At 46.7% G+C, this 9,358-nt stretch overlaps 1 long non-coding RNA gene across 1 annotated transcript; it reads right to left on the minus strand.

Annotated features, from left to right (window-relative positions):
• Positions 1-3,589: 3,589 nt before the first annotated feature.
• On the minus strand, positions 3,590-8,084 carry LOC122235458. The gene is made up of 3 exons (XR_006213541.1): positions 7,083-8,084; positions 6,250-6,384; positions 3,590-5,639 (listed from the first exon to the last, which is right to left on the minus strand). It is a non-coding gene; the product is annotated as an uncharacterized LOC122235458 (long non-coding RNA).
• Positions 8,085-9,358: the final 1,274 nt, after the last annotated feature.

Below are 9,358 nucleotides of genomic sequence, written 5' to 3' on the forward strand. Positions count from 1 at the left end.
CCAGCTTCATGCAAGTGAAATGGGAGATTTTGGACTTTGTGTTCATTCTAAGTATATCCCAAGTAATATTTGAGACATGAAACACCATTCGTTGTGTACCTGAAATTCAGGTACTGGGCGTCCTGATTTTATCTGGCCACGTATGCCTCATCCGCTGAATCTTCCTGCTCAGTGAAAGTTCAAGAGGGAGGCAGTGAATGCAGGGGATGTTTTCCTAGGGCCTCTGGTCTGCTTGGGTTCCTCAAGTCAGCATTTAATTGATTTTGAAAATTGCTGGTGTGCACGCACTCCCTGGCCTTGGAGATCAATTAGTGCCAAATTCATCCAGCCCAGGCGCCACCAGGTGTCACACAGAAGGCGCAGGCTGCGTCCCTTAGTTCGAGTCCACAATGCCACCATCAACTCATGAGTGTACAAACTTGAATATAGATGCCGTCTTCCTCTTCAGACAGTTTTCCTTTAAAAAAAAAAAAAAAATGCATGTTGTCCTACCAAGACACTAGGAGTACCTCGCATAGAAAAGAAAGAGTCTGAGGGCACCTGGGTGGCTTAGTCGGTTGAGTGTCTGAATTCAGCTCAGGTCATGATGTCACAGCTCGTGAGTTTGAGCCCCACTTCAGGCTCTCAACTGTCAGCACGGAGCCTGCTTCCCGGCTCATGCTCTCTCACTCTCTCTCTCTCTCAAAATTAATAAATAAATAAACTTAAAAAAAAAAAAAAGTAGTCTGCACCATGAGGAGTCGCGGTAAGAGTGGACTCCAAGTAACCTTTTTTATTTCTATGGAAAAAAATATTTTAAGAAATCACTGTCTCCTTTTTGCTTCTAAGGAAGTAGGCCAGCACTTCTGGAAGCCTTGACATGCAGAACTACGGAATGCATGGAGATGACCAGAGTAATGTTAGCACCTGAGAGCTGTCTGGGAATCCACACAAAAATCCAAGTTGTCAAGACCAAGCCCTGTGTGTTGTATGTCTTCCCTATACTCAAAAGATTGGTGATACAACTCAATATCCTCCACCATGGAGCCTTCTCAATGTGTCCTCTTCCACAGGCAACTCTGACAGAGTTCAAAGCCGAGGATGAAAATCAGATCGTGTGCAACAGAGTGTTGTCGGGTGAGCGAACGGTTGGGTCTGGCAGTCAGGGGACTCGGCAGATGAGTGAACCACTTGGCGACTGCAGCATGATCAAAGCTGTCAACACAGTTTGAACAAGGAAGAATGGACCCCGAAAAATGAAGGAGAAAATGATCCAGAGACAGCTACAATTATGCACTTTTCCTTTTACTCATCTTGAAAAATCATCTGGGAGAAACTTTCCACAGAAAGAACAGACAACCTTTATGTCATTCTCTTTCAAATTAATTTACTTGCAGAGCTCAAGATTCGAAGCACTCTCCCATCAATCCATTATTTAATGATCACTCAAAAGAGGTTTCTGTGCAGGATGAGAGTTATCTTTTAGGTCGAACAAAAACTATTTTTTTAACTGTGGACACATTTAGGTGGTCAAATGGGTATTAAAATCCAGGAGAAGGGTGAAACAATTCCACCCCCACCAGAGACACCCGAATCTGCAAACTTCTCTGTGTTTTTCCTGTTATTTCAGCTATATTTTCTCACAGTGTCAGTTACAAGGAATGGCATTAGGAGGACTTGTAAAGTCTCCAGGATTCTGCGGACAGTCATCAGGCTGTCCATTGGGTCAGTACTATTCTTGCAGTCTTGTTTTCCGGACAGCTTGCCCACCGCATCTGGAGATTCTCTCATCCCACAAACCAGAAACCAAAAAACGCACTGCAGGAACGACCGACTACAGCCAGCCACGTCACTGAGTTTATAAACAGGTGTCCTTGTCTCTCTGTGCTGGGAAAACATGGGCAAGATAGTCTGTCAGACTCTCAGATGTGTTAGCAGGCGTGAAGATTTCTTTCTCTGGTAGGTTAAAAAAAAAAGGACCCTGCCTGCTATCTCCACTTTCAAGACAGTTTTAAGTTATGCTATATTCATTCTAGAATTCCTCAGTAAGATGAAATAAAATCACTCGTGAATGTACTTAATACCATGGAAGTGTATACTTAAAAAAAGTTAAGGGGCGCCTGGGTGGGTGTCGGTCAAACATCCGACTTTGGCTCAGGTCATGATCTCCTGGATCATGAGTTCGAGCCTCGTGTGGGGCTCTGTGCTGACAGCTCAGAACCTGGAGCCTGCTTTGGATCCTGTGTCTCCCTCTCTCTCCGCCCCTCCCCTGCTCACACTCTGTCTGTCTCAAAAAATAAACATTAAAAAAAATTTTTTAAGTTTACTTATTTATTTTGAGAGAGACAGAGACAGTGTGAGTAGGGGAGGGGCGGAGAGAGAGGGAGAGAGAGAATCCCAAGCAGGCTCCGCACTGCCAGCACAGAGCCTGATGCAGGACTCAAACCCACGAAACCGTGAGATCATGACCTGAGCCAAAACCGAGAGTCAGACGCTTAACCAACTGACTTACCCAGGCGCCCCCGAACAGGATTATAATTTCAATATGCTGTTAAAACATGGGATTATTGGGGCGCCTGGGTGGCGCAGTCGGTTAAGCGTCCGACTTCAGCCAGGTCACGATCTCGCGGTCTGTGAGTTTGAGCCCCAAGTCAGGCTCTGGGCTGATGGCTCGGAGCCTGGAGCCTGCTTCCGATTCTGTCTCTCCCTCTCTCTCTGCCCCTCCCCCGTTCATGCTCTGTCTCTCTCTGTCCCAAAAATAAATAAAAAACATTGAAAAAAAAATTTTTTTTAAAAATAAAAAAAACATGGGATTATCTAGACTATTCACATCACGATCCAGTCATTGTAGACTAAGGTGGAGACAAACAGAATTCCACTTCAATATTACCATAATAACCAGTTACCTCCTCAAATTCCATAGCCACACACATTTCTCCTATGTGGACACTCTTCAGCAATTTCTGTATGCAGGGAAATTGGCGTTGTTATTTTCATAAGCAATCCAATTCTTTAATGAGGATTTTACAAATCTTTTCCTACTAACAGCTAACTTATGAGTAGGTGTATTTTGGTGCTTTTTTCCCCTATGATTAAGCATTCCTTACAAAATTTCACACGTTTCCTGCCTTGGTTGGCTTTGGGGATGTTTTTCATGGTTTTGTGATTCATTAGTTGCGAGGCCTCTTGATGTCCACACAGGGCCCTTTGTGGACCTGGAGGAAGATGGGGTAGTCCAGAGGAAGGGGGGGCATGTCTGGGCTGAGACTTAATGAAAACAAAGGGGAGCACTGGTGATCAAGATCCTTTCACAGGGAGGAGCATGGGGCAGGGCAGAGGAGGCACATGGCTGTGGGGGCTGGGGAAGGTGTTCCAAGCTAAAGGGAGGAGACTGGAAGGGAAAAGGGGTGACACCGGCAGATCTGTAGCAAGGGGGCATGTAGTGGGTTGCACGGTAGCCTCAAATACACGGGGCCAAGGGGCACCTGGGTCCCTCAGACGGTTAAGTGTGCAACTTCAGCTCGGGCCACAATCTCACGGTTCATGCGTTCAAGTCCTGCGTCCAGCTCTGCACTGCCTCTCTCTGCCCCTCCCTCACTTGCACTGTCTCGGTCTCTCTCCAAATAAATAAATAAACTTCAAAAAAACTTTTTTTAATTTAAAAACATATAAATGTATGCATAGGTAACAAGTGCTAACTCTTGGTACCTCAGAACCTAACCAAAGAAGGGGTTTTGTAGATGTTAATAAAGTTAGGATATTGACGTGAGGACATCACAGATTTGGGGTGGGCCCTAAATCCAAGGACGTGTGTCCTTATAACAGAAATGACAGGGGGACATGAGACACAGAGACCAAAAAGGCCATTCAAAGACCAGGGACGAAATTGGAGTGGTGACAGTAATAACATTCAATTATCACTTGAATTCTCTACAAAACAGAGTCCACAAGTCAAGGATTGTTAGTAGCTACCAGAAGCTGAGAGAGCTCATGGCATATGGATTCTCCCCACCAGGTTCCAGAGGAACCCCTCCTGCAGACACTGTGATCTTAGGCTCATGGCCTCCGGAACAATGGGAGAATAAACTTCTGCAGTTATAACCCCCCTTCATCCCCTTACCCCGAGTTTATGGTCATTTGTGGCGGCAGCCCAAGGAAATCAATACAGATTCATATAATCAGGTGTGCATTGCAGAAATAGCACTCCAGCTTCTATAGAGAAAGATGGCTGGACCTGAAAGATGCACGTGCAAGTTAGGAAGACTGTGGCAGTAGCCCGGGTGAGAACTTCAAAGACCCAGTCGTGACGCTGGCCAATGAAGGCAAGGTTATAAAGGCAAAGGCCTTTCACAGACATTGTGAGAGGTAGGTGTGGGCCGGAGGGAGCTCACGGAGCCAAGGACAGGAGCTCCCAGGAGGGGGGAGGGCACAGGTGCAGCTGTTACCGGAAAAGAAGCTGGGCCCCAGAGATGGCCGGGGAGGTAGGTATGGATGCAGAGGAGATTCATCGTTGCCAAGTTAAGAAACGAACAGTGTTACACCTGATGACCTCCATGAACCAAGGTCATCTACTGTAAGTGTGTGGAGAAAAGCAGGGAGAAAACCACACCAGCCTGAAGAGGCTGGGTCTGGAGGGGCTGGGGAGGGCAGCTGAAGGCAGACTCGCGGAATCGCTGGCGATTCTCACGAGGGCGCAGCTGGGGCTGAAGATCATGATCTGGAGTAACGTGAATTCACTCGGCTGTGCAATTTTTCTTCAGCAGCCATCAGCAGTCTGGATGTGGACCAAGGACGGCAGATGGCTGGGCCGATTCAAGATCAGGCTTCCACAAAGAGCGGTACATCGCATTTCAGTTTGTTTCCACCATGAGCTCTGTTGGACCGATCGACTTCAATAAATTCTCTACTATGAACATCGGGTACCAAAAATACTCCCTAATGGATAAATCCATTGCGATACAGTCCTATGGTGAATGCTCCGATAGCCTTGAAGATGGGTGGGCAATAGCTACAGCAGAGAGGAACATCACCCACATGATGTCAGCGGACAAATGTAGGATGCCCCCAAGGAACATGCAGCACAGTTCCATTAATACAAAGTTCATTCAGTTTGGGGGGTGCATACACGGAGTAAAACTATAGAGAAAAGCAAGGAGATGATGATCCCCAAAGTCGGAAAAGTGATAAAACTTCAGGTTGGTAACCATGGGGGTTTCCTGAGCAGCTGACAACATTCTCCTTCTCAACTCAGGTGATTACTAGTTGTCCTTTTTTGTATAACTCATTACAATGTATAGATTTTGAATGTTCCCTTATGTCCAGAGGTCATATGTCATAATAAAAAATGAAAGGAAAAGAGGTAAATTCTCTGTGACACTAATAACCTTTAATTACCATTTGAATTCTCTACAAAATAGGGAGTATCATTCTAACAAGCCAGGAAATACTTTTTAGGGACAAGCATTAGCAACCCAAATCAGATTTGGCTAAGAAAAACAAACAAACAAAAAAAGGAACACATTGGTTCATATAATTGAATAGTCCGTGTGTGGCCTTCAGGTGCGGCTAGATCTAGGCACTCAAATGCTACCTATCAGGGTCTCTCTCTGTTCCTTGGCTCCATGTTTCTCAGTCCTCACTGTTGTCTTCAGTCTCAAGCACTGATAAAGAAGATGAATTTTATCATAACTAGGTTTACATGTTACCAGTTGAGCAAGCAAGCAAGCCAACAAATAACCAAAGAAAGAAACAAACCCCTTTGTCAGTAATTGTAGCAAAAGCCCATCTCCGGCTCTTTCCGGATAATCATCAGTAACAGACTCCTCCCTAAGCAGTCACTGTAGCCAAGGGATGTAACATGCTGTTTGGCCAGACCTGATCCCCAAATTTACCCCCAGAGCTCTGTCGGGGTCTGAGAGTGACAGCCAAATGTTCCCTAAAGAAACTTTACTTGTTTCAACCAAAAGACAGGTAATGGACATGGAGTCAGACAAAACCCTCCAACATCCACTACAGGTATTTCCACCTTTCTCTGGTGCCATCCCAAGCAGTAATTTCCTTTCATTTCCCACTCCTATATTTCAAACAAGCCACTTACCAAATAAAGAGCAAAGACAAACAAAAAAGACCGAAGAATTTAGAAAGAAACAAAAAGACTGAAAGAATGAGTAAATGATGCCATTTTCCCCAACCTCTGGCCTCTTGTTAATTACCCACTGGACATCTGGGCCACAGCTTATACACAGAAGTATATAATTTCTACCGACTTACTGGTAATGGATTGCTGCCAGCATGGTTCCGTAGAAGAGAATGTGACATTGTGCTTGGCAGCACAGTGAAGGGTGCCAAATTGACCCAACTTCCTCAGCCTTTGCCCAGTGACCTGCAAATTCTGTCCTGGAACCTCTGGGGACAAATGGAACTCAGTGAGCTCGCTAACGTAAGTAAAGGAGGAAGATCACGAATGCCCTCGGAGGGTCCGGAGGGCCCGGAGGATCTGGGACAAGATGGATTTGCCCCAGAGGGAAAGGACAAACTCTGCCCATAACTGGCCATGCCAGTCAGTACTCTAGGATCTCTCCAAGATAATCACAACCAAGAATATCTCCTAATTACATCTGTCATTCACCAAATCCCCTATGCTTCTGCAGATGCTGCAACGCTGGATGTGAAGGCAGACCCAGGGAAATCTGAAAGTATCCTGAGACCAACTCTTTCCAGCCATCCCACACTGGAATCAAAGGTAATAAGGCTGTTGAAACCACAGCTCTAACAGACTTTAGCCTCTGGACCTCTCCTTTCTCCTTCTCCTTCTCCTCCCATTCTTCCTCCTCCTCCTCCTCCTCCTCCTCCCCCTCCTCTTCCTCCCCTCCTCCTCCCCTTCCTCCCCCTCCTCCTCCTTCCCTTCCTCATCCCCCTCCTCCTCCTCCTTCCCTTCCTCCTCCCCCTCCTCCCCCTCCTCCTCCTCCTTCCCTTCCTCCTCCCCCTCCTCCCCCTCCTCCTCCCCCTCCTCCTCCTCCTCCCTCCCTTCCTCCTCCCCCTCCTCCTCCTTCAAGATTTTATTCTTAAGTAATCTCTACACCCAATATCGGGCTCAAACTCACAACCCCAAGATCAAGAGTCGCACGCTCCACTGAGCAAACCAGCCAGGCGCCCCTGGACATCTCCTTTCTGAGAACAGCTTGAGGAAATGCACCATATCAGAACATCTGCATCGTCTCCCCAGTTAGAGCAGCGAATAAAGAGAGAACTCTCCTTTTAATAATTACCCGTTACCATTTCACAACAAAAGGCTTTGTGGTTTCTGTCACACCCGATCACCGAAGATTAAATTAACATCTTGAAAACCCACATGGTTATTCCACAAACATACCTTGGTTCCCTCCTAGGTGCCACGCACTACAGTAAACTCTGGGGACACAAACATTCATAAGACACAACTCCTGCCAAAAAGAGACTACTCAGGAAAAACTTGGCCCTGGCAGCCTTTGCACATGCCCTTCAGGGTGTGGTGAACATGGAATACAGAAGTAATCTCTTTTTTAAAAATCTCTCATCTCCCAGAAGAGAGAATTAAAACTGCAGCTGTCATTCAGGGCTCACGGCCCAGGTCTGCCCTGGCACCTGGGCCACAAGGTCTCTCCCTTCCGCATCTCCCTTCTCTCTGTGGACCAGACCCGCAGGGCACCCCAGGCTGAGGAGGGATGTGAGCTCCCTCCCCGCTCACCGCCTCTCCTGTAGCAAGCCTCTGAAGGCTCCTCCCCAACCCTGTTAGGGACTGACTTGTGTCCCCCCAAAATTCTTTGTTGAAATCCTAAGCCCCACTACCTTAGAACTGGACCACATTTGGAATCAGTCCTCAAGGAGGTGATTAAATTAAAATGGGGTGATTAGGGTGGGTTCTAATCTGGCTGGTGTCCTTGTATAAAGAGGACGTGAAGACACAGGCAGGGAGGGACAAAGGGAAGGCCATGTGAGGACACAGAGAGCAGTCGCCCATCCTCAAACCAAGGAGAGCTGCCTCCCGAGAAGCCAAAGCTTCCGGAAAGCCCCACCGCAGACATCCAGCCTTGAGAACTGTGAGGGAATAAATTCCTATTGTTTACCCCCACACACACACACACTCTGTTACTTCGACACAACAGCCCTAGCAAACCAGTACAAACGCAATCTACCACTATCAAAATTCAGACACCCTACAGAAACACTCAGGCTCTCACGATGCCTTTTTTTTTTTTTTTTCTTCCCAATTTTGAAAGCCCAGGCCGTTAAAATGCACGAGACTTCTGGGCCTTCAGACTGAAATGGAGGCCGGCGGAACCACCCCTGTTCCAGCAGCCCCACACAGGGCCCCCAAGTCCGAAGACCCTTCTTCCTCCACTGACAAGTCCCCAGACCCTTCTGAGACGCGGCACAACCTGGCTTGGAGAAGCCAATGGAGCGCTTACCGAATCTGGCTTCACGCGACGATGACAGATTGTGAACTATACATTTGCCAATTTTCCCCCTGTGCCAGACCATTTTTAAGTTCTGTGTGCACAGAATGGCATTTAAAGGCCTTAAATATCTCTCCAGGGAGAGAAAAGAGCAGAAAATGGCCCCCGAACCTCACATAATATCATCAAGAACAGCTGAGGCAGAGTTTGGGTGGGTTTTCTGTTTGTTTTTTGTGTTGGGGGGAGTGCTTTTTGGGTTGGTTGTTTTTGTTGTTTTGGCTTTGGGGCTGAAGGGAGGGAACAGAACACACAGGGAACCTAGTTTACAGGAAGGTATTTAGGAAAATCACTTGTAGATGAGAGGAGGGGTAGGGCTTGGGGACCCCTGGATTCCAACTGCTTAGGCTGGAGGGTGAGCGAGTTGCAGGGACTGTGATGACCCGGCAGTCAGCTCAGCCCCTGGGGACGCCCAGTCTCCCCTCAAACCCACCACCTTCCCTGGACAAGTGCTTGGTTTTTGTTTTTTGTTTTTTTTTAAAGTGTTTTTTTAACCAGCACTTCCTGTTATGCTGGAGGAAGGCAGGGCCGTTTTATTATTAAGCAATTCTGTTTTAAAGTTAACAAAAAAGAAAAAAAAAAAAAACAGACCATATTTCTACCAGGCTGGAATCGGCCTTACTCAAGCATCCATGTTTTAAATCTCATATTTTCTTAAGCCCTAATTAAGCCTTCCAAGAGCTCGCTATGTTTAATTTGCATTCTGAAACAGAAAATCTAATGTGTTTTAACATTGTCTGCTTCAGCTGAAAAGGAAACTGTAAATTTATACAGTCTGGTTTAAAAAAAAAATTGGCAATTGCATCTTAATGAGTCTCTGGAATGGGGTTGGGCAGAGCCCCAAACCTTGTCTCTGGCCTCCTGTCCCCTTCTTCCTCCACTTTCCA

This window comes from Panthera tigris, chromosome X, assembly GCF_018350195.1.
Source record: "Panthera tigris isolate Pti1 chromosome X, P.tigris_Pti1_mat1.1, whole genome shotgun sequence".
Taxonomy (NCBI): Eukaryota; Metazoa; Chordata; class Mammalia; order Carnivora; family Felidae; genus Panthera; species Panthera tigris.